Below are 27,521 nucleotides of genomic sequence, written 5' to 3'. Positions count from 1 at the left end.
AAAGATATATTATACAAACAGTAGCCATAAGAAAGATATAGTTATTATAATGATATCACCCAAAATAGGCTTTAAAACAAAAAAATATTGCTGGAGAGAAAGAGGAGTATTTCACAATGACAAAAGGGTCAGTAGACCAGGCAGATACAAAATTATAAGTATATATACACACACCTAACAATAAAGTGCCAGAATACGTGTAGCAAAAGCTGACAGAATTGAAAGGAGGAATAGAACAAATCATGGAAATGAATTGGTTATTTTAAACCAACTAAAAACATACCAATATCTGGATATGACCAGCCATCTCTTTGTTAAAATAATGTTATACTAAACCAGTATAAGTTCTATTTGCAATATATGTAATACACACACACACACACACACACACACACACACACACACAAGTACTGGAATGAACAATATAGATTTCAGTCTCATAAGAATCCTAAAAAAGCATGGACTTGATTAAAGGTTTCTCCTAAGTCTTACAGAGGTAGGAATTTGACTAAAGTCTCATAATAATATTAGAGAAGTATGAATGTTACAAAAGGTTTCTCCTAAATGATAATTACCCATGGTTAGGCATCAACTTTGAAGAACCTATCAAATTCAGCCCACAGCCATGTCAAAGAACTTGTACTTAATTGATGACCCAGGAAATAGCACTCAGAATATGCTTACCAGATTTAAAGGTCCCATATGAAATGACATTTCTAATGCTCTCAAAGGGTGAATTAAAATTCAAAATATGTTTATTAATAGGAAAATAAGCCCACAAAATAAAATTAAATTAAATGAAGTCCTGGCAAAGCAAGTAGAGTACAAAAAATGCAGTAATGTAAGAATATGCTGGATTAAGACTGACTCGTCATAAATTTAAAAGAAAAAGAGCTTAAATAATGGGTGAACACTTGATGAATGTAAAAAGCTGATACAATGCAAGACTCTGTTTTTTTTAATGCAACATACAAGTTTTTTTTTAAAAAAGAATGTTTTTATTAAGATGGGTTGGTGAATTTTTCTTCATAGGTTGTATCCATTTATTTCTATTATACCTTTAAAAAAGGAGAAACAAAAAGAAAATACAGAGAAGAATGGCTGATATGAAAAGATAATGAATGGAAAATAGGTCCTTTGAAAGGGTAGAAAAAAAAGATATCTGGGTTCCTCTTCCCCTAATGGGAAAGAGTAAGAGACGGCAGCATAATTTTCAAGTTCTCGAGTTTTAATATTTGTAGGTTTTTACAAAGCAACTAGGTAAAAATCTAACCAGGGAAACATCAGTCTGAGGCGGGTGGTGTACCACGTGACCTCCTCTGATTCCATGCATGTATTCAACAGATCTGCATTAGGTATTCAACAGACCTGCATTAGGTGTCCCCGTGACCCTAAAATCCCCCAGCTGTGAGGCAGAGACAGGGGCAGTGCCCACCTCACCAGAAGGTCGTGGGAATTAAGTGGGTGGGGGGGGGGAGTGTATAGAGAGCCTTTAGTCCAGTGCCAGGCATGGATGGTGACTGAGTCAGATGCCACTGATGGCTGCCTCTGAGTCCCCATCATCACTGTCACCCCATCACCATCACCGTCCTGTTTAGCATCTTCCTCTCCTTCATAACCATCACCATCATCCCCACTGCTCTCTTCGGCCCCATCATTTCTGGCCTCCAGGTTAGGAATTCTGCAAGGTGATAAGCACCTATTTTGTTGCTCTGTGAGTCGGTTTTTTCTGTGAACAAGTCCTGAATGCTACCGTTTAAGGGGCAAATCTAGATGTGGAACAGGTCCAGATTTGTTGTTAGTTTAGGTCACACCGTGTCATTCTCCTCTTCATGCTGTAATAATAGATAGTTAGCCATCATTTAATGACATTGATGCAAAAATGTAATTTGCTGGAATTATTCTCACTGGGGCTACTCCAAGAACTTGAGTTCCATTTATATTATAGCAAATTAATTGCTTGGAAAAAAAAGTCACACTAGTGTGGCATTCTTACCTTTTGTGGCGAAGGAACACAGCAGAAAGCACTTAGACATATCCCTGTTCAAAAACGATTGAATTCAATTGGAATTCATCTAGCATTGCTACTCGCCTTTGCTGTTTTACTGGGCTTTGCGCTTTGCATGTTTGATGAACGCTGGTCTGCTGGTAAACAAGGAATGGAGATCTGGCCCCTCTTCTCTGCCTCTAAACTCCATTTGTGCAGGTTTAAAAAAAAAAATGATGGAAAGAATTTGGCCATCTTTTTATTATTGCTAAGTACTTAACATCTGTGGAGAAGAGATTTGTGTTGCAGAAATGTTCTTAGCAATTTAGGGAGATGGCTTCTATTTTTGTCCAGACTTTGGCTTTGAAATGTTATTGGATTGTTGATTTAGGAAGTGGCTTTGACCAGCATTCCTCAAGAGAAAGGAATAGTGTGTTTCCATATGTCACAAGATTCATGTTGGTGGGCGTGGAAGCTCGTTTTAGATTCACCATTGTCCTCTTCCTAGCGCGATGCATTCCACTAAGGTTAAGGGTAGTGCCCAGTGAATGATGGAGTCATTCCTTCCTCGCGCGTCTGTGGACCGGGGCCTTCCTGCAAACTGCCTGCTACCCATCAATGACAAGATAAATCAGGTACTCAGAGTATGTGCTTAGAACCTTTCATAGTAATGGCATATAGGCATGACATTCAAACATATGCTTTTCTATCTAGCGAAAATCTTACTTACTAATTGATTGAAAGTAAAAAAAAAAAAAAAAAAAAAAAAGCAGTCACAATAACCAAAGCACAAACAAACAAAATTCTTGTTCTTTATCTTAATGACCTACAGAACACCAGTTCTGTGGGATATGAATAAGGGAATAAGGTTAGGACAAAAGGGCATACCATCCTCAAGAGGTTTGGGAGAAACTGATCGAATAAGTCGGGTAAATTCATGTCTTCAGGGCTCCTCCGAGACTGCATTGTTAACCTCCAGGAGAGGAGTAGGATAAGCCTCTGATCTCATAAAACCCTGCATTTGTACATTACTTGCAACGGGGACTGTCCTAGGAAGACCTTTATGAAGAGTTAGTAGTCCATAGCTGTCCTTTTTTTTTTTTTTTTTAAGATTTATTTATTTACTTATTTGAGAGAGAGAGTGAGGTAGAGGGAGAGAGAACCTCAAGCAGCCCTCGTGCTGAGGGAGGAGCCTGAGGTGGGGCTTGGTCCCATGATCCTGAGATCATGACCTGAGTGGAAATCAAGAGTCAGCATCTCGACCAAGGGAGGCACCCAGGCGCTCCTATTCCGAGGCTGTCTTAAACTTTGCACTCTCTTCTTACACAGCATTAGGGCAGCCCCATAGTTCTTCAAACTTAATTTTTCCCTTATTTAAAAATTTTTGAAACCCCTGTAATCATGTTACCATTTTTCTGGTATCATGGGTTACTTTTCATTTAGTTAAAACAAACAAACAAACAAACAAAACTGACCAGTTGATCAAAAAGAGACAAAGTCCCAGCTCCTAGAAGCCAGGGACTGCATTTCTCCTATGATTTCTGAATCATTCCAGAGAACGTGGGAAGGGCCTCAGCAGATTATGTGAGGGATGACTTGGCAATAATTGTGTTGGAAAATACTTCTTGGCAAAGGAAAGTGAGATTAGGAACTGAACGGATCCTGGAATGAATCAGATACAAAAGGTTTTTTTCGTGCCACTCAAAGAAGGTAGAGGGAAAAAGATAGGGCAACTGAGGGTTAAAAAAAAAAGTCATCGAAAATGTGCTTTAAAAAAACAAACATAAAACTGGTCCTTGAACCCTGTTGGATATCAGCGTTCTGAGGCCAAGGTCTAACGGGAGCAGAAGGTTGTAGGGAGGAGATAACTTCCCTTCCCGGTAGATCCAGCCTCTCCTTTAGCTAGCACATTATCCACTCCAGTTTCCTTTTTCTTGAGCTTCATCTCGTTTAAGCAGCTCTGATGAGTGCTGGCCGTCTCTCTTGTTGCCGGGTGTTAATAGAGTGCAGAGCAGGTGAAAATCTCGGGGACATTGGACATGGTCCGCGAACACGTAAGCGCAGCCTGGAGTTTGGAAAAGCCGCATAGAATGCTGGTTAGCTCTCGTACTGTGTGCCCAGCTGGCATCCTCATCCTCTCACGCCACCTCGGGGCCCTTTACATCCTCCTGAAACTCAGCCTTATTTTCCCCACCATCCAGCCCAAGGCCTTCAAGAGAGCGCGTCAAGTACACACAGTGTTTTCAGGGAGGGGAGGGGCGTGGGAGAGAAACTGACAACTCGACACTGTCTAATAACTCTTTACTTCCCACTTCCCTGTTTTTGCAAAACGTCTTAAACAAGGTAACTGATTTCCTGGCCACCTCCACTGTCCTTCGTCTCTGGCATCTGGCTTTCCCATCTGGACAGCACCCACGCGACTGACTTGACGGCACCAGCCTGGCTGCCAGGTGCTTAGCGCGTGATGCTTCATTGCAATCTTACTACAACCCTCAGGTCTTACTCCTACTGCAGTGTTACCGGTGGGATGTTTAGATGAAGCAGCTTGCTCTGCATAGCAGCCCCTATGGACCGGGCTGGGATTAAGCTACCTCTTTGTTTACCCCAAAGTGCCAGGAAAAATTTTCCAACTTGGAGAGGCATTATTATTATTCATTTAATGCACCTGCTTTTAGGTGGGAGCATCATCACCTTCCGGGGGGGGGGCGTTTTCAGGTTTGTAACGGTATTTGGGTATCTCAAGGTGAGAGCTGAGAATGCTCCTGGGATCTAGTAGCTAGAAAAAGGAGGAGGACCACGGTGAGAAATGCTGAGGACCACCTCATGGGACAAAAGATTATCCTGCCTCAAATGCCGATAATGCCCGGCTCGGAAACAATGGTAATGGATGAGAATCTAATAATGGATTCGGAAAACCTAAATAACTTCCCCGAATCTAGAGCCATAAATCAAACTGATCTCTGTCTGGCCCTAAAGCTTATGCCCTGTTCACTCTCTTCAACAGAACATTAAAATATTATGTATAATTTGATTTACTCTCTGAATTATCATATTTTATATGTAGCATCTCAAATATAATTTATTTAGAGAATAGTTAACTAATTTCCTGATTGAATGTTCTTTTAATACATTTAATGGAGATAGCATGTATCATAGTATTTGCCAGATTTTCAGAAGGATGCTGAAACTTAATGAAAGAAACCATCAACGCTGTATTAGATTAAGAGAGCTGCGTATTCTGGAACATGCTGCTTCTCCACTGTAGGCCAGGAGGGGAAAGGACTCCTATAGGGAAGGAGAAGGATGTGGGAGGGGGAGGCGAAAGCCACGTGAAGAGGTTAGGAGAGAAAACCAAAAACAAAAAATCCTTGGATTTTTTATTTCATTTGGCTTATGTCCTGAGCTCTGGGCTGTCACTAGCAACGTTTGCTTCCTCTGGAACTTTGCTTTTAAAAACGTTCATGAACGTTCTAAAGGGCTGCCCAAACTTAAATAAAATTCTCTTCTTTCTCCATATATAAAGGCATCTTTTAATGTGCTCATTTCCAAAATATATGTCATGTATTTTTTGTAGCAGTCTTGGGTTGTGCTGGGCAAAGACTTTGTCATTCTTGGTTAAAAGAGCTTCGGCCTCATCAGATCGCACACAGGGCCATGCACTTGGACATCCTCGTCGTCTGCAGATTTTAGCCATCCTTTCCTAACAGAAAGGCCACACACACACACACACACACACACACACACACACATATGTAGCCACCCAGAAAAATGTCGTAGTTTTAGCCTCACTCCATGCCTACCATGGAGACTCCCATCCTGAATTGGGAAAAAGGAGGAAGAAAAAAATAAACCAACAAAAAAACCCCTGTATCTATTGGTTTCTATAGTTTTTTCCTCCCTCTTTTCACAACTTGAGATATATTTAAATTCCCAGTGTATTCCCAGTGTAAATGACTTTCTGGGCACCAGAGAGAACAGAGAATCTCAAATTTTAGTGGTGAGAATATCTGGGGAGCTTGTAAAAAATGCAGATTTCCAAGCCCTGCACTAGAGACTTGAATTTGGTAGCTCTTGGGGGGTGTAATAGGCTTTGTCGACAAGCTCCTCAGGGGACAGAGGGGGGCTCATGAACCAAATTTGGATGATGGTTCATTCGGCACTTGGTAGGCCCTTGATAAACAGTTGGTGAATGGATCCGAAGGCTCTCCTGGCACGTCTGTTGGTATCGGGAGGCTGTTACTTTTAACCACATGGGCTTACGATCCTAGAGGGCTCTAGGATTCTAGCCCCTCAGCTTTGTCCCCATTTTCAGTGACTTTGAAAGTTGGCTGCTTTTCACAGTCTCCTGCACAGGCCCTCTCCATTCCCACTGCTTCAGGCCATCTTGTCCCACGGGGTGTTGGCAGGGTCCCCAGGCTCCAGAATCTTCCCTCCAGCTTATCTTTAAAACCACTCCCACGTGCGTTATCCTCATCCCCGTGCTTCTGTGCATTGAACCTCTCCATGGTTCCTCTTCATGGTTTGGGCCAAGTTACTTTTCCACTTGACCTCTCTCGCTCTTCTCCTTCCCTTTAATGCTACTGGTTTGCACTCTTGTCCCTAAGTGTGGGTTGTGCATTTCCACCTCTCTGTCTTGGCTCATGCATCTCCCCGGGGGCAGAAAAGGGTTAACTCAGCAGGCCTGTGTCGTTCAGACCCCACACTTGCCAAAGAAATGTGTCTTTAGGACTAGCCCTTGGCCAGCTCCCAAGAGATAATCTCTGAGCCCCTGAAATATTCTTCTTCATAAGAGTGTCTTTGTGTAACCGAAGTCCTGGGGTCATGCTGTGTATATGCTGTGTATACGTGTGTGTATGCTGTCACGTTTCTCTTTGTATGCGTGTGGTATATACTGTGCCCAGCAGTCTTGCTTTTTGGAGTTTAGTCTTTAAAAATCACACAAGGGTAAACTGTGTGTTGCGGTCTTGTTTGTTGAATCAGAAATCGGAAATAACTCAGCTATCCACTGATGACAATATTAATGGAGTAAGAATTCCATAGGAGAAATAGTGATAGAACTCCCAATTACTGAGCCCATTCTGTTTCAGCACTGTGCTAAGGGTTTTACTTACAGTATTTCACTTTCATTTATAGCAAATCCTCTGTCAGTTAACCCCACTTAGACAAACACTGAGACACCTAGCGGTGAAATGAGGTCACGTGGCCAAGATAGGTATGACTGTACCCGTCAGTTCACAGGAGGGTAGTAAAGAGTGATTATGACAGAGTCATAGAGCCCTGTGTGCTGGCACGGAAGGATGCTTATGGCACATTATTAAGCCTAAAGAGGAAAAATCATGAAATCATTTGCATGTTACCATCTTGTAAGCCATACATATATGTCTATGCATATTGTGTAAAAGCTATGTTCAACATATATATTAAGAGTAATTTTTAGCTGTAAAAATATCTAGTAAATGAAACAAAGCACAAAGAAGTAAGTCATGGTCCATGGCCTGATCCATTATTTCCTTAGAGCAGCATTTCTTTTCTGGGTCCTAAGACCAGATCATACCAGCAGACCTCAGAGGCCTTGGTGCTAGCAGGCTTTTTCAAAGAAGAGAAGAAAAAAAAAAAGTACTGTTGTTGAACTAAATTTAACAAACACGTGTCGCATCCTCTCCTTGTTCTGGATTTCTGTGATATTGTGATTGTCTAACTCTTACACAAGTTGACCGTCCCTCCCTGGGCAGCCCGCGGGATGGAAGGTGACTGTTGTTCCCCACCTCATGGCAGGAACCTGGGCGCTAGCCACAACTGTTTTCTCATCTCTTCATCCAAAAACAAATCAAGAGTTCCAGTTTTATTGTCCCAGTATTTGTACCTTCGAGTACCACCTGAGCCCACATGCCCAGGCAGTGACTATGGAGAGGGGCATAAGAAACCCTGATCGGTTGACCTTGGTCATAAGTTGGACACTGTGGCCAGGGTACTGAGCTCTGTGATGGCCCAGATGGCATGAATCACCAATATCTGAGTTGGGAAAATTAGTTGCACCTTGGAAAAGAGAGAAGGGAAAAGATGGCAAAATGGAAGATGTCTTTATATGTGGCCTTATTCTCTTCCTGTACTCTGGTTGGAGCTCCTTCCTGTTTCATACAAACATGTGTTACGTGTTCACACCATATATGCCTTCTCATATTATACTTTTTAAGTTAATATATATTATGACCATTTATTTCCCATTGATACTATTCTTCAGAAACATGAACTTTTAGAGCTGCTTCATGTTCCATTTTATGAATGAAGTAGATCTATTTGTTTTTCAAATTTTATTTTAAAGTCTAGTATAGTTAACGTACAGTGTAGTGTTAGTTCCGAGGGTACGATATAAGGATTCAGTGCTTCCATATGTCAGCTGGGGCCCATCACAAGTGCACTCCTTAATCCCCATATCCTATTTCCCCCATCCCCCACCCACCTCCCCTCTGGTGACCATCAGTGTGTTCTCTGTAGTTAAGAGCCTATTTCTTGGTTTACCTTTCTCTCTCTCTCTCTCTTTTTACTTTGCTCATTTGTTTTGTTTCTTAAATTCCACAAAGAAATGAAATTATGTGGTCTTTGTCTTTCTCTGACCGACTTACTTCACCTAGCATTATACCCTCTGGATCCATCCATGTTGTTGCAAATGGCAAGATTTAGCTCTTTTTTATGACTGAGTAATATTCCATTCCATATACCACATCCTCTTATGTCTTCATCTAGTGATGGACACGGGGATCATTTTCCATAATTTGGCTATTGTAAACAATGTTGCAATAAACTTAAGAGTGCATATACCCTTTTGAATTAGTGATTTTGTATTTTTTAGGTAAATACCCAGTAGTGCAATTACTGGATCATAAGGTAGTTTTTTTTTTTAACTTTTTAAAAAAATATTTTATTTATTTGAGAGAGAGAAAGTATGTGTGTGCATAAGCAGGGGCAGGGGCCGAGGGAGAGGGAGAAGCAGACTCCCTGCTGAGCAGTGAGCTCTACTCGGGGCTCCATCCCAGGACCTCAAGATCATGACCTGAGTCAAAGGCAGACGCTTAACTGACTCAGCCGCCTAGGCATCCCTATTTTTAACGTTTTGAGGAGCCTCCATACTGTTTTCCACAGTGGGTACCCAGTTTACATTCCCACCAACAGTGCACAATGGTTCCCCTTTCTCTACATTCTCGCCAACACTCATGTCTTGGGTTTTTTATTTCAGCCGTTCTGACAGGGGTGAGGTGCTATCTCATTGTAGTTTTGATTTGCATTTCCCTGATGATCAGTGATGTTGAGCATCCTTTCATGTGTCTTTTGGCCATCTGGATGTTTGGAGAAGTGGCTGTTTATGTATTTTATCAATTTTTAACTGGATTATTTTTGAGAGTGTTGAGTTGTATAAGTTCTTTATATATTTTGGATAATAACCCTTTATCCGATAGGTGATTTGCAAATATCTTCTTCCATTCAGTAGGTTGCCTTTTCATTTCATTGATCATTTCCTTTGCTGTGCAGCTTTTTATTTTGAAGTAATGCCAATAGTTTATTCTTGCTTATTTGAATGAACTATACTCTATGAGTAGAGTATATTCCTCTATTGTTAGGCATTTAGCTTGTCCCTAATTTTGATCTTATAAAGCTCTGGTTTGGGGCGCCTGGGTGGCTCAATGGGTTAAAGCCTCTGCCTTCAGCTCAGGTCATGATCCCAGGGTCCTGGGATCGAGCCCCGCATCGGGCTCTCTGCTTAGCAGGGAGCCTGCTTCCTCCTTTCTCTCTCTCTCTGCCTGCCTGCTTGTGATCTCTCTGTCAAATAAATAAATAAAATCTTAAAAAAAAAACAGAACTCTGGTTTATACATTTAGCATCAAGAATTCTTCTTGGTTCTCAACATTCAGCATCACAAAGAACACACATGACACATTCTACTCAAAGTTGTGTAGAACGGGAACAGAACTTGCTGGAAGGGCAAAAATGGGTACTCCTTGCAGTGGTCCACAGAAGTTCATGTGCAAAGAGATGAAATGCACATCGAGTTAAGCACAGGAACTGTCCTGGTTTAGAAGCTTTATGCCTCCCCCCAGGAACCATAACTCTGACAACAGTTTCACTGGGACAAGTTTCAGGGTCCTTATAAAGGACATGTCCAGTTATAAGAGCACATGCTCAGAGAAGCTCAGAGCTATGGTTCCTATCCGTTATTTATAGTTCCCATAGCCTAGATGCCACTCAGCACAGCCCACGGTCAGGTTTACTATAAGTCATGTTGACTAGTTGTCAACATACTTGATGCGCCCTTTCATCAGGTTACCAGGTAAATGAAGGTCAAATTCTCATGCGGAAATAGGGAAAAGCTTTATAAACCCTTTACCCACAAACATTTTAAACATAAATCACTGTCCAGATATATGCTTATTTTCTTTAAAAAACAAAACAAAACAAAACTTAAAAATGGGAATATTGAGTCCAAGAGAATTAACAATTTAAAAATCCCTAATGCATACAGAGAAATTATTGGCCAGAAAGGTAGCCCGGATTAAAATGCTGCTGGTGGTACACCTATCAGGGTTGTACCTCCACCTGACTTTCCGGCATCACTTCTTTCACTTTCTACCTGAATGCCACTTTCCCTCTGGCCCCATGAGCCTCTTGACCATTTCACTCATTTCATCTTCTTTCACATCTCTTGCTTAGCCTTGTCCTCTAACTGGAATGTTCTATCATTTCTCTGCCTGGTCCTACCTGATTTCCCTTTAAAGGTATTCTAGAAATGTCATCTCTCAAAATGATCTCCAGACACTGCTTCCCCTCGACTTTTTCCTAAGTAGCATTCTTGACTCACCTCTGTCCTTCCCAAAGCTTTTTGTTCTGAAGGCTACTTTAATGCTTCTCGGGTTATCTTATTGCCTTATTGTTCATACTAGAATATGAACTCCTTATAGTTAGAATCTACATTTGTAATCCTCTAGCTCAGAGCACTTTGAATAGCCTATAATGGTCTTGTAAAAATGTTTGTTGAAGAGCATGGATTAGTTTAACAATCAAGATTTATTGAACAGTTCTTCTAGGGCAGGCACTCTTAAAAGTACTCCATCCCCGGCATCTAGAACTGTCCCTGCACATAACAGATGGCCCGTGAGCAAGCAGCACTGGTTGAATGAGTGACTGAATGCAGACAGAGCACTGAATTAAGACAAGTTCCCCATTCTCATGAAGAATGCATTTTAAAGAGGGGAGAGAGAGAATAAACCAACAAATAAGAAAACCAAGAAACAGGATGGAATAAGTGTTATGGAAGGAATTAAAAGGAAGATGATGTTATAAAATTCTGGGTGGCTACGCTAGCTTGTAGCCAAGGAGGGTTTTGCTGCCCAAGTGACAAGCTGGGTTATTTATGCCAAGAAGTCGCTGGCCGTGCAAAGATGTGGAGAAGAGCGTCCAGGGGGAAGTAGAGCCTAGGGCTAGGACCTTTGATGGAAAGAGCCTAGCATGCTTCAGGTGATGACAAGAAACACACTGGGGTGTGCCAAAACAGAAAAACAGAGATGATTTTCAAAATATTTAATGGCTGCTCCATTATGAACATGGATGAATCATCACTCATTTCAACCGCTGTCTCCCTCCCCCTCCCGTCGTCCCACTTTCCAACTCTGCATGTGTCCTGGATCCAGAGCCCAGAAAGCTTTAGGGACACCCATCTCATCAGTACCATCCTTTTGTTCTCCTCCAACTCTGATCAGGTGAAGGAATACTCCCTATCTGTATTTATTGCATGGAACATCAGGCAGATCATATTTTCGGTGGGTATACTGGAACTCCTCTAAGACTGAGTCTGAGACTATCAGCAGGTTGTTTGCTATAGCTGTAGTGTAGGGCCCTGATTCCCAAACTTTAATGCCCTGGGGAAATCCCCCAATTGTCCTGCTAAAATACCGGTTCTAATAGGGCATGGCCTGAGATTCTGCCTTTCCAGATGATACGGGCACTGCTGGTCCATGGTCCCCCACTTTTTGTAGAAGGGACAGAGCTCTGATTCTGAGTCTTGGCCCCCTGTTAAAATCCACAAGGGAACTTTTCAATCTCTTGGCCACCCCCAGGCTGTTGGATCTAAATCTCTAGCATTAGAACTCAGGCAGATCTATTTTTTTTAATCCCCCCTGGTAATTCTGCTCTTTGGTCCTGGTGTCACCCAGTCCCCTTGGTCACAGGCTAACTCCTTTAGTCATCAATGAGGCAGCAGGTGCACTTTCAGAAAACAGACCTCCTAGGAATGAAAACCTTACCCTGTCAAAGTCCAAAGAGAAGTCTAAAGATAATTAAGGTTTCAGGTTTTTAAACTTTGTTTTTAGTAAGAGTGTGTTTGTGTTTCTTCCCTTAAGAACAGGCAGGACTTCGTTCTTGGTCTTCGGCTGTCCTAATTTAAAACCTCTGTTATTGATACTGGCCTCTCTTAAAAGAACTTTTCTTTTTCTGAAACCTTTTAGACAAAAACTAGGGCTATAAAGTGGATAAAAAAAAAAAAAAAAGAGGGACCTGGACACTGGCTTTTGCTGTATAGCCCAGTGGAATGAATTAATGGAGTCTGAGGTTTGGGGTAAATATGGTCACACCAGGTTGGCGTTCTCTCCGAACTGATGAAAAAAAAATTACACCCTTCTGGAGCCCACTGTAATTAACTCTCGGATAGCATTTCCATTATAAATCCCTGTTTTAAGAGGTTTGTTACTCAGCTCAGCTGTAAAATTTTGCTCTAGGCTACAGCTTGGACATAGACAGTTTCAGCTTGAAAGAAGCTTTAAAAATAAAAGGTTTTTTTTTTTTTTTTTTTTTTCATTGAGCAAGTGAAGTGTGGTTTTTAAAAGGAATGAAATACCCACAATTCTCAGACATTCTTTGCATCTTTCTCTATTTTTTCTCCAAGTGGTCTTGATTCCCAACAAATGAAGCCTAGTTATTCACATATTTTAAACCAATTGTTTTAAACTACCAAATGTTAGAGGGACTCTTTGAATTAAGGAAATGCATTTTGAGGGTCACGACTCAATAAAAAGGACGGAAAATGTTCTTTCCCGTTTTTCAGATGTGCAGAGCTAGGGTGGAGCAGAACTCTGTTCTTTGAAGATCCTCAAGTCTGTTGTTCATTTTTCAAAGGGGAGTTCTACAAGAAGACAGCTGCATTGAACAACAGGAAGCGCATTCCCTATGTGAACACTTTCACCGACAGTTTCTCCAGGGCTTTCTAAAACGTCTCTCTGTCCTACTGCATGTTAAAATCAACAGTGGTCAATTTCAGGATTAGAAAAAAAATCTTGACTTCTGTGTCTTGGTGTCCAGGACTTCTTCTGAGGTTAGGGACTGGCACCTTTCTCTGGCTTATGTCGCTCGCCCAATGGCGTACTGAGCAAGGCAGTCTTGGATTTCTCACAGGACCTCACCTGTAGCCTCATTGGCCTTCTATCTGCTCACAGTGAGTTCCTTTTCCCCACCACTTTCCTCTCCCTCTGACAAAGGATGCCACAGCCATCGCGTCTACCTCCTGCCCGGCTGTGGTGTAACAGAAATGCAGTTGCACACACCGGGGCCCGGAGTAGCTCTGCCCTAAGACCTGGAGTCTGTACAACCTTAGTAGGGGTCAGTCTTGGTCAGCCCAAGGCCCCACAGGACTTCATGCATCCAGACGGACCTTACATAGTGTGATGGTGGCAAGTTACCCTTTATAAATGTATGCTGTTAGCATGAAAATTACTGTTTCCTCTATGGGGTGCTCAGTCAGTTAAGTGTCCAACTCTTTTAAAGACTTTTTTTTTTTTTTTTTTGACAGACAGTTTAAAAGTAGACGGAGAAGGAGGCAGAGAGAGGGGAAGCAAGCTCCCTACTGAGCAGAGAGCCAGATGCAGGGCTCAATCCCAGGACCCTGGGATCATAACCTGAGCCGAAGGCAGAGGCTTTAACCCACTGAGCCACCCAGGAGCCCTAAGTGTCCAATTCTTGATTTTGGCTCAAGGTGGTGAGATCGTGAGATCGAGAGCCAGGTCAGGCTCTGTGCTGAGCCCGCTTAAGATTCTCTCTCTCTCCCTCTCCCCCCCCGTCCCTCCTCCCCCACCTGCCCCACTTGCAAGCTCACTCTCTCCCTCTCTCTCTCTCAAAAAATAATAAAAAATAAATAAAAGTAGCATTTCCTTTGCAAGAGGAGATAATATAAAATCATGGCCCATAAAGATTCCATTCTATTAATTGGAAGAAAGAACAAAGGTAGGCATTGACTTCAAAAGCACACTTTTTGAGTTCTTTGTCAATGGTGGTAGGGAATTCAAGGTGTTCTGGCTGTTACCCTCAATCTGATTGGCCGTCTCCATTCTAACTGAAACAGTGACACCTCACATTTTTGTCCAGACATCACCTCTAGGGAATGCCGCCTGACCATGGCCCATCCCCACTCTCCTCCCCTACCCCAGACAGTCTGGATCAAGGCTTCCTCCCTCCGGCTTCCTTCTTCTCTGTCCTCCCGCTGTACCCTCCCTTACCTGAAATGTAACTCCTCAGAATGTCTGCTCTGTCTGCTCTCCACCAGCCAGGTTGTGAGCTCTTCGGGGTCAGAGACTATATCTTATTCATTGTCAGAATCCTAGGCCATGGAGCCTTGCCCCAGTACAGGGCTCGATGAATATTTGTTGTATAAATCAGTAATAAAACGAATAAACCAACAATGTGGGAACATAGAGACTTGTGCCTAACCAACTCTTGAAGTCGTTTGCCAGTATCCAATACTACTTTCTGGTTTTATCCATGTTTTGGGGGGAAAAAAGAGTCTGGTTTGGATTGACGAGGCTCATTCCTAGCAGTGGCAGTAGAAATGAGAGTAGTAACAGCGAACATTTCCAGAGTGTTCAGTCACGAGGCACTCTTCAAAGTGCTTTTTTTTTTTTTAAAGATTTTATTTATTTATTTGACAGAGATCACAAGTAGGCAGAGAGGCAGGCAGAGAGAGAGGGGGAAGGAGGCTCCCCATTGAGCAGAGAGCCCAAAGTGGGGCTTGATCCCAGGACCCTGAGATCGTGACCTGAGCCAAAGGCAGAGGCCTTAACTCACGGAGCCACCCAGGTGCCCCCAAAATGCTTTCTTTACAGAAGCCATTGGCCATAGTTGACGGATGAGGAGACCGAGCTATAGCCCCCATCACTACTGCTGGTGGTTTAAACCCAGCGATTTCCACCTGAACCACCTTTAGTCACTGAGGCCTGTGCATGAGATAAGCCCACTCGGCCGCCTTCCCTGTGTCGTGGTTGACTCTTTTCGCATCAGCGGAACCGTGGCTCTTCTGCATTTAGCTTGGCAACCACCACACCCCCATGCAAAGTCCGTTTCTCTGATCTTCATTTCCTTGTAACGTGCACATGCTTTCCTTTCAGCCCCTAGTTGTTAGTGTTTTATGACTCGGGGAGCTCGAGGAGGCAGCTGTATTGTTAATGTAAGTCATTACCAAGACATTTGCTCTTTTCCACAACCTCATAATTTGTTAAAAGTTCTGGTTTGGGTTTTCCTCACGTCTTATTGCTGACAGTTTTAGCAGTGTATGCCAGCATTATCGGCTGTCTCCAGGGTACCAACTGAGACAGGAAGGTTTCTGTAATTGTCTGAGATCACTTGCCACTTTATATAGTACAACTTGCTCATGTAGGTTCACTCTGCTTCCCAGCGAATCTTCTGGCCCCAGTGGGCTATAAAATCATCTGATGCCGCTATAACTTTAAAGACAACAAAATATTAGCTCGGGGACGCCTGGGTGGCTCAGTGGGTTAAGCTGCTGCCTTCAGCTCAGGTCATGATCTCAGGGTCCTGGGATCGAGTCCCGCATCGGGCACTCTGCTCGGCAGGGAGTCTGCTTCCTCCTCTCTCTCTCTCTGCCTGCCTCTCTGCCTACTTGTGATCTCTCTCTGTCAAATAAATAAATAAAATCTTAAAAAAAATATTAGCTCGGAATTGTTTGCTTTGCTTAACTCACGTTTTAAGGCTGCCTCTGTATGCTAAGAAGGGGGAAAACGATAAGCTGGGATTCTTTTGTGAAATGAAAAAAAAAAAAAGGATATTTTTCTCATCCTCACTTCTTTTCCTTGCTGATGATAGCAGTTTTCAGTGCTATTCTTATAAGCTTTCTACTAGTTCTTTCCCATTTGAAGCATGGATATTAAAAAATTTTTTTTGCAAACAGTGGATCATGGCCAGTTTCAAAAGCTGCTGTGACCCAGGTTTTGCTTGAGCTGATAGCAGTTTAAAAATGAGCACCAGTCCAAGGCCACACAGTTTGTTGGGGCCCAAACCGAGGCTGGACTCTGGCCCCCAGACACACAATTCAGTGTTTTTTTTCCCCCATTGTTCCACACCCTCACAGTTTATTGGATTGACCTAATGGTCCATACTGTGTCTTTGCAAGAAAAGTTAAAGAAAGAATTCACTTGCTAAAAGCCAATTATTTTGAGAGCTCCAAGTCCTCCTAGATTTAAGTTCCCAAAGAGTAACACACGCACAACCACAAGTGGCTTGCTAGGAGCCTAGCAGAAAAGCGACGTAAAACCCATCTTTCATTTTCTAGCCAAACACTAGCCTGACCTAAAGCTAAGCTAAAACAAAACAAAAGTGCATGTGACATATCTGAGCGCCCTGTGGGAGTTACTATAGACAGAACTGAAGAAGGGATAGTCATCATTCAACTCCCGGCAGGAGGCTTTCTGCAGCCTAGCACGGAGGGAGGTAAAACTCCTATAAATATCAGCTGATACAGACTGTCTTTAAAGTGAAATTTGAGCAATCACATTTTCAGAGACTGAGAATATTCTGCAAATAGTAATAAAGACCCCGAAACAAGGAAGTAATGGATTCCCAAGCAGGCAGAGTAGGTTAAGGACCTATGTCAGACTCAGAAGGAGGTCAGCAGAGGCTGGGAGAAGAGAAATCTAGATCAAGCCAGAACAGAAACAGCTCCCCAAGCCACACTGGGCAACAGCTCTGTGTAGCCCCTCAGGGAGGAAGGGATGGTGGCTGTCATCAAAATTCTACCCCTGGTTATATAATGATTGTGTTAATATAGAATAAAATATGTGTGGTTCTTTTCTCAATGGCATCTCTGTCACCCTTGTTGGATTCCTTTATTATTTCCACGAGGTCCTCAGTTAGGAGGCCCCTCTAGGAATAGAGATACCCACCCACCTACCGTTTGGAGTCATTTCTGGGGAGGAAAGTGGCTTATCCTTGTCAAAAGGGGCTTCAACCAGCTTCCTTTCTAGCTGGGTCTGCGACATGTTCTCCTGGCCTAGGAGACTTTCCCCAGCCAAGCTTCTCTTTCCTTTGTTCACTCACTCATTCATTTGTTCATTCCTTCAAGAAACATTTATTGAGCACTTACTATGTTGCAGGCACCGTGTTAGCTTCTGGATATAGAGCAACAGCAAAATGAACACAGCCCCTGCCTTATTGTTCTTACAGCTCAGCTCTGCACGGGAAAACAGACAAGAAACAGGTAAGCCGATAAATGTACAATTACATCTGTAGCAAAGGGTCCTGAATGTGGCGGGAGAAAAGAGGAAAATCATGATGTTCTCCAATGGGGAAGAACAAGAGACATTCCACCGAGGAAGATCATCTAGGAACCTCTGCCTGGGGAGATGGTAATTAAATCATTTTGGTCTGTATGCACCTTGTCTCGTCAATATATCATAAACACCCCCCTGGAGACAGGGATTTCTGCATTTGGCAAAGTTAACACACACAAATAGGTGCTCATTAAATTCACTGATAAGGCGGCTGCCTCTTTGTCTTCCAGAAAGGGTCGGTCTAACTCTGGGTTTTGACCTCGTCTTCTGCTCATCTATTAGGTCCCCAGGGCCTTATGGATGGTGTATGTCTTTGCGGTTCCCAGCAGGCTAGAGGACGCTGAGGAATGATCTTGGGAAAGGCTACCTTCCACATGCTGGCCTTGGCTGTTGACGCAGGCATCCTGGGAGGGTTTGCGGGATTACCTCCTGTCTGGACAGTTGTCTGTAGCTTTAGTGTTGCTCTGTCCACTCTCTTAAAAAAAAAAAAAAAGGCACCACAGTCAGAGTCATTATTAAAAGGGAAAAATCAAACAGTAATAACACTCCAGAGACACCAGAAGTATTATGAAAAGGAAGTGTTTAAGTGGAAAATACTGAGCTTTGGAAACAAAACGGCAGGCATCCGAACTTACTTACATAGGAAGCCCCGGGATGGGATACGAGGGACGGTGCGGAGGTCTTTTGCCACTGAGTCAAGTCCCCAGCATTTGCTCTGTGATTTGAAACTTTCCATGGTTTTAGATTTCATCAGCTGCTTTGAGTTACGTTTAAAGAAACACATTTTTAGTGAGAAATTTTTGACTGAAAACGGGGAGCAGAAGTAATGCTTTGGAATAATTACTTCCTTTGTTGACAGCTTTTTTTTTTTTTTTTTCCACAGCACCCACTTGCAATTAAATACAACAGTAATTAAAATCTCTAAATTCACTCAGAATGACTGTCCCATCGGTCACATCCAGAAAGCCTTCAAATGTCATTGTGAAAAGAATGTCTTCTCAGAGATGCCGGGTGCTAAGACAGAGGGTTTGCATTTTTCTAATTTGTAGTCAGAAATTGATAATATGCAGGAAATGTTTCACTGATTTGAAAATCATTGCCGTGAATTAAAAATCCAAGGCTAGAGACCATAGGATAGCTTAAACTCTCTTAGGAAAAAAAAAAAAAAAAAAAAAAAGGAGACCGGGGTTGGTTTTGTTGTTTTTTTTTTTTGGTTTTGGGAGGTGGGGTTGTTTGGGGTTTTTTTGTTTTTGTTTTTGTTTAACATTTTCATATAAATTACAAGCACATCCAAGGATTTAGTGACATACATGTTAGCGACATAGACCATTCCCCCAGTGCAGACATGAAACATTCGGTCTAATTTAGCCATGATCTCGGTGTGTCTTTTTCTGAGCCTACCCCTAACTGAGACAGAGTATGTTTACATCTGTTGGTAAACCTGTCAGTTGAGTCTCTGCAGGTTTTTAAAGTGATTCAAGAAGGGCCTCTCCTCCCCCATCATCTTCACTCCAGTCCTTACAAAGCCGAGCCCTTCCCCAGGGCCTCTGATACATCCCTCTCCTATTCCTGTAACTCTGATGCCCACTTTGCCCGCCCACAGAGCACGGCAGGATTGAGCCTCAGTTTACCTTCTTGTCCTTAGTTCTCCGTCTAGATAGCATGCTGACCCTCCCCGCACCCTCCGCCGTGCTTCTTTCTCCACAGGGAATGCCTTTCTTCTTGGGCGTGCCCCTCTAATTTCTCTCCACCCTTGAGCCCCAATCTGAGAAGAGCTGCTCCGTGAAATGGGTCCTAAGGTCAGCAAGCGGGGTGCGGGGGGAGCCTCTGTGGGAATCCTAGGGCATACGGAAAGTTCCCCATGCTGACTCAAATCACATTCAGGCCCTCTTTTCTCCTCGGAGCCACAATCGGAAATCTTCTCCTGATATGCCCATCCCCTACAATTAATTCTCACCTTTTTAAAAAATTAATTAATTTATTTTCAGCATAACAGTATTCATTATTTTTGCACCACACCCAGTGCTCCATGCAATCCGTGCCCTCTATAATACCCACCACTTGATACCCCAACCTCCCGCCCCCCGCCCCTTCAAAACCCCCAGATTGTTTTTCAGAATCCATAGTCTCTCAGTGTTCACCTCCCCTTCCAATTTACCCCAACTCCCTTCTCCTGTCTATCTCCCCATGTCCTCCATGCTATTTGTTATGCTCCACAAATAAGTGAAATTGACTCTCTTTGTCAATTGTCAATCTCTCAAGTGATAATTGACTCTCTCTGCTTGACTTATTTCACTCAGCATAATCTCTTCGAGCCCTTCAACAGATGAATGGATAAAAAAAATGTGGTCCATATACACTGTGGAGTATTATGCCTCCATCAGAAAGGATGAATACCCAACTTTTGTAGCAACATGGACAGGACTCAAAGAGATTATGCTGAGTGAAATAATTCTCACCTTTTGTTCTTTTGCTCTTTTGTTTCCAAGGAATGGGACTGAGAATCGGGGGACTGTCCTGGCCAGTTTGGGGGGTACAAGTAGGACGGAAGGAGACTGGCTCCCCAGCACTGTTGGTAGATAATCATTCGCAACTTGAGAACATTCAATGAGCCCTCCCTGTGGGGATAGAAGATCTCCAGCCTCGTGGACATGAGTGTGAAGAGCGAGCTCTCAGTCCTGCTGGTGACCTTCAAATCCTCAAGCTCCAGACATTCCCAGCCATGCTTTGTCCCTGTGGGATTCCCGTGAGGTGGGAGAATTAGGAAAAACAGGATGAGGGGAAAGACAGAGTTTTGCGGTTCCACTGCCTACAAAAGGAGGTTCTCTTATGCTCAGGGTCTAGGGCTGGGTCTTCTGGCTGCGAGAACACGCAAGCTAACATACACAGGTCAGTTGTTTGAGAATCCATAGGACTGTCACAGAAATCCAAGAACAAGAAGGAAAAGCACACCTGGGTGCCTCCCGAGAACCACAGCCTGGAAACTTCTAGAACCTAGGCCATTATTTTCTTAGACTCACCCACATTACTCAGCACACCTGTTCCTTCCTTCTTGTCCTCCGCTGTCTGTCCTGTTCTCTCACAGTCTTTCCTCCCTCATGATGTTCACCTGCCCTTAGCTTTTTAAGTCCTCTCTTGCTTCTCACCTGATCCCTTTGCCCTCCTCTCTTGGTCTCACTTGACCTGGGATCTTCATGTCCATTTCCTGACTGGCTGGGCCTCTCAGCCCCCATTCTACCTTGCTGAAAGAGTAGTGTGATCTACCTGAAAACCCTGTGCATGGTCCCTGAGCAGCCTAATCAAGGCTCCCACCTGGCCTGTTCTGTGTTAGTGCGAGGGGGCGGTCTTCATAGCAATCAGTCACGTGGTAGGTATGAACACTCACGAGGAGAAGTTTTTCCTTCTAGCCGGGCAGGGATTAGAGCCCACCAGGAGCTCCAGGGTCCAATGTGAAAGATGCTGGAGGGGGTGAGGGTGGCAGAGCTCCCAGTTCTCCCCTCACCACGTCTGTTTGGGGTAGCGAGCACACTGGGAAGCCTCTTCCACAGTTTGATAACCTAGCCTACTGGGCTCCTCACTAGGACCTTAAAATGTTTTAAGCTATTGCCTTACTTTACAGTTAAATATTAAGACAGGATTTAGGATCACACACTCATGGAAAGATGGCTCAACTTCCATGACTGCTGAATTCTTTCTTTAAAAAAAAGGAGAGTCTCCCTCCCATATAACTCATTGGCGTCTACTCTGTGGGAAAGGTCCAGGAAATAATTGTGAACACCTGAGATAATTGGCCGCCTTTGCCAACTACCGCTCATAAGAGAAGGATTTGCCCATCGCTGTTGGAACTCCTGAGGCTTAGTCCTAAGGTTTAGGATTAAGGGCAGTTGTCAGATATGAACTAGTGCAGAATCAAAGCCCCTACTCAGAAAAGGGGGAGAAGGCAAGAAGCAACAGTAGAAGGTCCTCGTTACCTCGGCCCCTGCCTCCCTTCTGGGCATGTTGAGCTGATGAGGAGAAAACATGCCATGTCTACACCTGGTTATGTGGTTGGTGAAGAGCCAGAGAGATAGCTTCTATCCTGTTCCCCAGGTGGCTCTGTCTTGTTCCATGGCTGCAACAGGGCCCTGAGGTCCTGGCCTGGAAGCTGCCTGATCAGACTCCTATTCTCTGTGGGGCGGGCTTCTGCTCTCAGAGGGTAATGAAAACTTGTTGTGACTGGGAAAAAAACACAACGACAACTAGAAAATCAGACCGCAGTCTATCCATCTTGCCCTCCTCATGGGCGGGGGATGTCCTGTCACTTGTCACTCAGGGTCTTGTTTTCATCCTACTCTGCAGTGACAGTTGGACACAAAGCAAGAAGACCAGGTTAACAGATGACCTCTCTCCATTAGGAAATGTATTTATTTGATTAAGTTAAATGGGGAGAAACTCACTTCTGCATGAAGGTCAAAAGGAATTGGATAAAAATACGACATCAACACTTTTTTTTTTAATTGTTCAGTAACCTAGAAAGAGAGGGAACAAAGAGATAGAACCCAACAAGATAAAGAATGCCTACGTACAGCCAGCAGCTAATATGATATACAAGGTGAAAAAAATGAGTCCCACTAACACCAAAAATAAGATAAAGATGTCCTCTCTTACCATGTCTAATGCAATCTGGAATTTCTAGTCAATGAAAAAAGACAACGAAAAGAAAAGCGAGAGGGAGCTTTGGGGAAGGAGCTAAAATTGTGGTCTGTATCTAATATCGCTATTGACCTAAAAAAAAAAAAACACAAAGCAATTAATAAAAATTATCAGTCCAAAAAAGAGACTGGAATAGGACAGAAAGATCTAAAATAGACATAATTTCTTTTTTCGTTAAGTACAGCAGGAGTGGTATTGGAATTGGATCAAGGTGATAGACCAAACGCAGATGACTGCCAGATTTTTAGGACAACAGGGATAAACCCACCAAGCACAAGAAACTAGGAGAAAGAAACATACACCAGAGAAAAACTCTATGAAGAGTAAAAGAGAACGCAAGACCCTCCACACAGATTGGAGAAATACGAAGACTGGGAGGGGGGGCCTTGGCTCCATCAATACGTGATTATACGTGATTAATAGTTCACAAGCAGTGTTAACATTTCCTTGGCCGTTTTGTATATTCCTGTGTAAATGTACATACATATACATGAATATTTATGTATTCTATTATTGGGTTATTGGAGTCACGCTCCTACTAAGGTTTAGAGTTTGCAGTCAGGGAAGCTGAGGGGAGACCTTCAAGGTCACCAGGGATAAGGACTGGGTAATATCCATGGGGTTTGGCAAAGAAAGAGTTAAGCTGGTAGGCTTGTGTGGAACAGCTCTGGAGGGCTCGCTGGAGAAGAGTCCTGGCTCCCAACATGGGAGATGAGGGAGAACAGAGAGCGCTGTAGCTAGAGGAGGGGCTGCGTGGCACGAGCGACTTGACTTGTAAGCTGGGAAAAGCTTGAATGTGTTATGTAGACGGTGCCCATGCGTGTCAACATCTGGAAGAACGAGGAGAGTCACTAAGAGCTCAGTGGTCAGGGACAAGTCAAGGCAGAGCCAGAAAGTTCTTTGAACGTGCCGAAGCAAATGGGGAAGGAGTCCTGGAGGGAATTGCCTTAGACACCACCAAAATGACTTCAGCAAAATGTTCTCCTGCCTTCTCACTAACAAGAAACAGTGGCATACACAGCACTTAGTAACTTCCACGAGCGATGGCAGGAGATGGCCTCCAGCTCTTGGATCCATCTTAGGATCCCTCCTGCTTAAGCCTGGGGCTTCCTTCCAAACCACAGAAAAGACAACCGGAAGTGGTGGGACCATCCTCAAATCTGAAAACCATCATGGCCCTAGCTGAGACCTCCATTTTCTTCACACCAACTGTGTACGCTTAGGGTAGCTAAGCTATGGGAATAGATCCAAACACACAATGACTCAACATAATAAATGTTTATTTCTGACTCGCATAACAGTCCGGGTTGTGATTCTGGAGAGTAGGGAGGCCTGTGTTCATGGCAGCACCAGGATCTTTCAGACTTGGTTTCCAAGGTCTCAACTCAGTTGGCCGGTAGGAAGAAAAGCATAAAGCCTAGCAGAGGAGAGGTCTCAAAGGCCCTTGCCAGGATGCAGCACAACTCCCTTCTGCACACATGGCATAGACTGGCATAAGGGCACATGGCCACACCTAGCAGCAAGAAAGACAGAGAACTGTTATCTAGCTGTGTATCCCGGCAGAAGACGTACATTTGGGAAAACAGCTGGTGTTCTCCGCTAAACATCTTTTCTTTGCCTCCCCCCCTTCACTCTGCTGCCAGAGTGGTCCAACATGGAACTTGAGTAACATCTGGTGAGTGCGTGAGTGGGCGAGAGAATGGCATCTGTAATTCTCCTCAAAGCTCCCCAACGTCTTCCCATCAGCTACAAGGCAAAGACTGTAACTTCCTGTCATTGCTTCAAGGCCCTTCCTGCTCTGCCCCTGATTTCCTTCTTAGCTTCATTTCACACTTTCCCTCTGCTCACACGAGCCTTCGGCCAGACTGCGCCATTTGCCATCGCCTAACTTTGCCATGTTCTCTCATATGCGATGTCTTTACCCACTTCTCATCTCACTTTTCCACCCACAGAACGCCCACGTGTCCCTCAAGCCTCAGTTCAAGAGTCGCTTCCTCTTGGAAGCCCTCACAAATGCCCAACTTCCACGTCCACCCAGGCAGAGGTAGAGGTGGGCTCCCCCTTCAGTCCCTTGGCATCTGGACCGACCTCCGTCCACAGCTGCCAGGTGATCTCGTGATTCCGTGCTGGGATACGTGTCTCTCCCCCAGGAACAAAGCTGGATCACAGGGAAAGCAGTGGCTGTTCTATCTACTCTCTTCCTGTCAGCAATGGGGCAGCAACCAGTCAGCCATCTTTAGCTTTCTCCATTTCAGATTCCACTAGCAGCCAAAAATAAGCATCAGCGTACAGAGAAAATATCAGAGAAGTAAATAAGAAGTTCCCTGCTCCTGTTGGGTAGAGAGCACCACCGGCATCCAATGGGGCTTGCCTCATCTTCCTTCATCATTTGCACTGAAATCACCAAATCCTATCCATTCCATGTTCTTGATGTCGCTGGGTCCCCCTCCTCTCTGTGTGCTCCACCCTGGCAAGTCCTGCCCTTCCCCCTCACTCTCTCCTTCTCCTAACTGACCTCCCTCTCCTCAGGCTCCCCCTTCCACCATATTTGCACCTGTACGGATCCAGGAGGGGACTTCTAGGGGCACTCTCTCCATCCTATCTGGGGCCAGCTCCTCTCCCTAAGCGCTAGGAGGTCCCAAACTCTTCCCAGCTTCATCCCTTGCACACTTGCCTTCCACCGATGCTCGAACCCCAAATTGCTGTTTATCATTCCTTGACTCTAATAGAAACGTTGATCCCTCCAAGTCTGGCCCTCTCTTTGGAAGCACCCTTCTGCCCCAGTCCCCACCCTGCCCTTTCCTACCACAGAACTCTTCATTAGGAACTGATGCAGAAAAGATCTTCTTCAGAAGCCATCGCAGCACACAGAGGTCCACACAGAGCTATTGAGCTCTACCCTCAGTTAAGCCATGTAGAGAAAAAGGGGAGCCCTGCCCCTAGAGGTATGGGTGGCTCCCACATGTGGGTGATCCCAGGAAACTTTTCAAGACGGCCAAGAAAGAAGCGTCTTGCGGAGGCGCCTTGACAGAAACAGGCAGGAAATTCTCCCAAACTGACCCTGACCCCTGGCCTTCTTCACTCAAAATCAACCAGTATTCCATTAAAAAGTTGCAGCCACAGAATAGGGCATTCTTTCCTTGTAATTCACATTACCCAGAAGTCTCTGGTTTCCTGGAATTTGTGTTAAGTAGTAGCTTTCAAAGATGATAATATTTGCCAACAATCCCTGGGGCACCACTTTACATTTTCCTAAAACAAAAAGGGGATTATTTTGTCCGTATTTCTCCTTTCTACAGGCTTTGGCCCTATAGTCGCTGTTGCCCCCTCTGGCATTAAGTAACAATGCTGTCCCATTAAATTATGAGAATCACGCTTTGTCCTGAAACATCGGTTGTCAATTAATGTTGACAAACAAGCTTCCTGACATTCTCAGGAACATCTTGCCCAGCATGTGGTTACTCATTTCTCACTCCTTTTGTGAAACACTGGTCCCGGACAAGCAGGCAGAAATAAACACAGGAACGTTTGGGGTTTTTACCAGCTTCCCACCCCAACTTCTCGATTCTCTGTGCCTGCATTGCCCTCCCCAGTAATGGGCTTGGACGATCGGGAGAAGAAAAATGAGGCTGTGATCATTGTTGATCGAATAAAATCGAATAATTCTCTGTGGACAGTTTGTTATTTTTCTCCTCTGGCTTTTCCCAGCCTCCCTCGTAATGCAGGAAGGATGGGTTTGTTATCTGTCTCCCTCCCGCCTGCGGATCCATGATCCAGATTTTGGCTTCCCTGTAAGGTGCCGTGTGTCAGCTCTGTGAAGGTAGACACAAGTACTCTGTGCCCCTCTGCCTGTTGTGGTTCGTGCTCCACATGTACAGACCGAATTAATTCCTCAAGATCCCAGAGTAGATCAGCAGTTACCAGGAGATTTGTGTTGCATTTGCTTGAATTTCAGTATACCTCTAATACTCTTACATGCTTTTTCCAAGATTCTCCAGCATCTGTGTCACCTACCTCCTGATAACTTTTTGCCTGCACTCCAAAAACACTGGTTCCACTCCTCCTGGAGACCTGAGGCCTCCCTGAGGACTCGACGTTTCTGTTTCAGTCTGGACTGGTTTTCCTCTAGGCCTGCTCTGTCGTTCTATTTTTAGGACTTCCTTTTGCTGTTCTCCCTCCCCTTGCCCAGATCCCATGTCCTCCTCTTTCTTGGTTTACTTCCGCATTTTCCCAGGACACGTTCTCCCATACCTTGCCAGGAAAGGTTGCATAGGTGATAAAAATTCGGAATCCCTAAATATCTGAACATCTGTCTATTCTTACCTTTGACTTGATTGATGATTGCGTGAGGTCCGGAGTAGTTCTAAATCGGTGTATTATTCTACAGGTGATTCTTGAACGTGCCTTTGTAACTCAATTAATATGGTAAGTACTAGAAATAGAAATGTGAGTGAGTGAGATATGAGGAAGTCAAAACAAGGGTAGATTCTTCTTTTTTAACTTGATTTTTAAAAAGAGAGAAAAGGGGGATGGGGAATGGGCAAAATGGGTGAAGGGAGGTGGGAGACACAGCTTCTAGTCATGGAATGAGTAAGTCATGGGAATATGAGGCAGAGCGTAGGGAATATAGCCACTGATATTGTAATAGCATTCTGTGGTGACAGATGGTAGTGACACGTGTGGTGAGCATAGCATCAGTATAGAGACGTCAAATCACTATGTTGTGTATTTGAAAGTAACGTCACAGTGTGTCAACTCTACGTCAACAAAAAATAGATTTAAAGAAATAAAAAAAAAAATACAAAATAAAGAGAGTGCTATGTAAGTAGAATGCAAGATAAAGGTTTTCTTTTTCTCCTTTTACTAAAAAAAAAAAAAAAGCGGGAAGAATAGGATATCTAATAGGCTCTAAGAAATGACCCAAATGAGATTAAAATGTCAAAAATGAGATGAAAAAGAGATAATTCAAGAAGACATGACCTAGGTCCCAAGAAAGGGAGCACAAGGAGCGCCGTAAAAAAGCTGGCCTTACACAAGAGGAAGAGGGTTTTTCCTTTTGCATCACAGGGAAGCAGATTGAAAGAGGGAGAGTGTGGGTTGATGATAGAAGGGCAGGAAGTTGAGAGTCTTTATTTAGGAAAAGGCCGGGGTAGGGCTGAGGGAGAACGGGGGAAGTGGGAGGGACAGAAAGCACAGGCAGAGAAGGTTTGTGGAGCAGGAGAGAGCCGGACCCAGGAGGAGGCCAG

The 27,521-nt window shown here is 43.9% G+C and overlaps 2 long non-coding RNA genes across 2 annotated transcripts; one reads left to right on the top strand and one right to left on the bottom strand.

The window, feature by feature from the left end:
* Nucleotides 1-3,593: 3,593 nt before the first annotated feature.
* LOC123388175 lies at nt 3,594-17,682 on the top strand. The gene is made up of 2 exons (XR_006602735.1): nt 3,594-4,083; nt 17,407-17,682. It is a non-coding gene; the product is annotated as an uncharacterized LOC123388175 (long non-coding RNA).
* LOC123388174 lies at nt 15,493-27,018 on the bottom strand. Its single transcript, XR_006602734.1, has 4 exons — nt 26,599-27,018; nt 17,951-18,058; nt 17,397-17,483; nt 15,493-15,741 (listed from the first exon to the last, which is right to left on the bottom strand). It is a non-coding gene; the product is annotated as an uncharacterized LOC123388174 (long non-coding RNA).
* Between the last annotated feature and the right edge of the window lie 503 nt (nt 27,019-27,521).

Source organism: Mustela putorius, unplaced genomic scaffold, assembly GCF_011764305.1.
Source record: "Mustela putorius furo isolate JIRA1106 unplaced genomic scaffold, ASM1176430v1.1 tig00003891_pilon_pilon_pilon, whole genome shotgun sequence".
NCBI classification, from domain to species: Eukaryota; Metazoa; Chordata; class Mammalia; order Carnivora; family Mustelidae; genus Mustela; species Mustela putorius.
The sequence above is the reverse complement of the archived record's forward strand: the minus strand, read 5'-3'. Positions and strand labels throughout refer to the sequence as shown.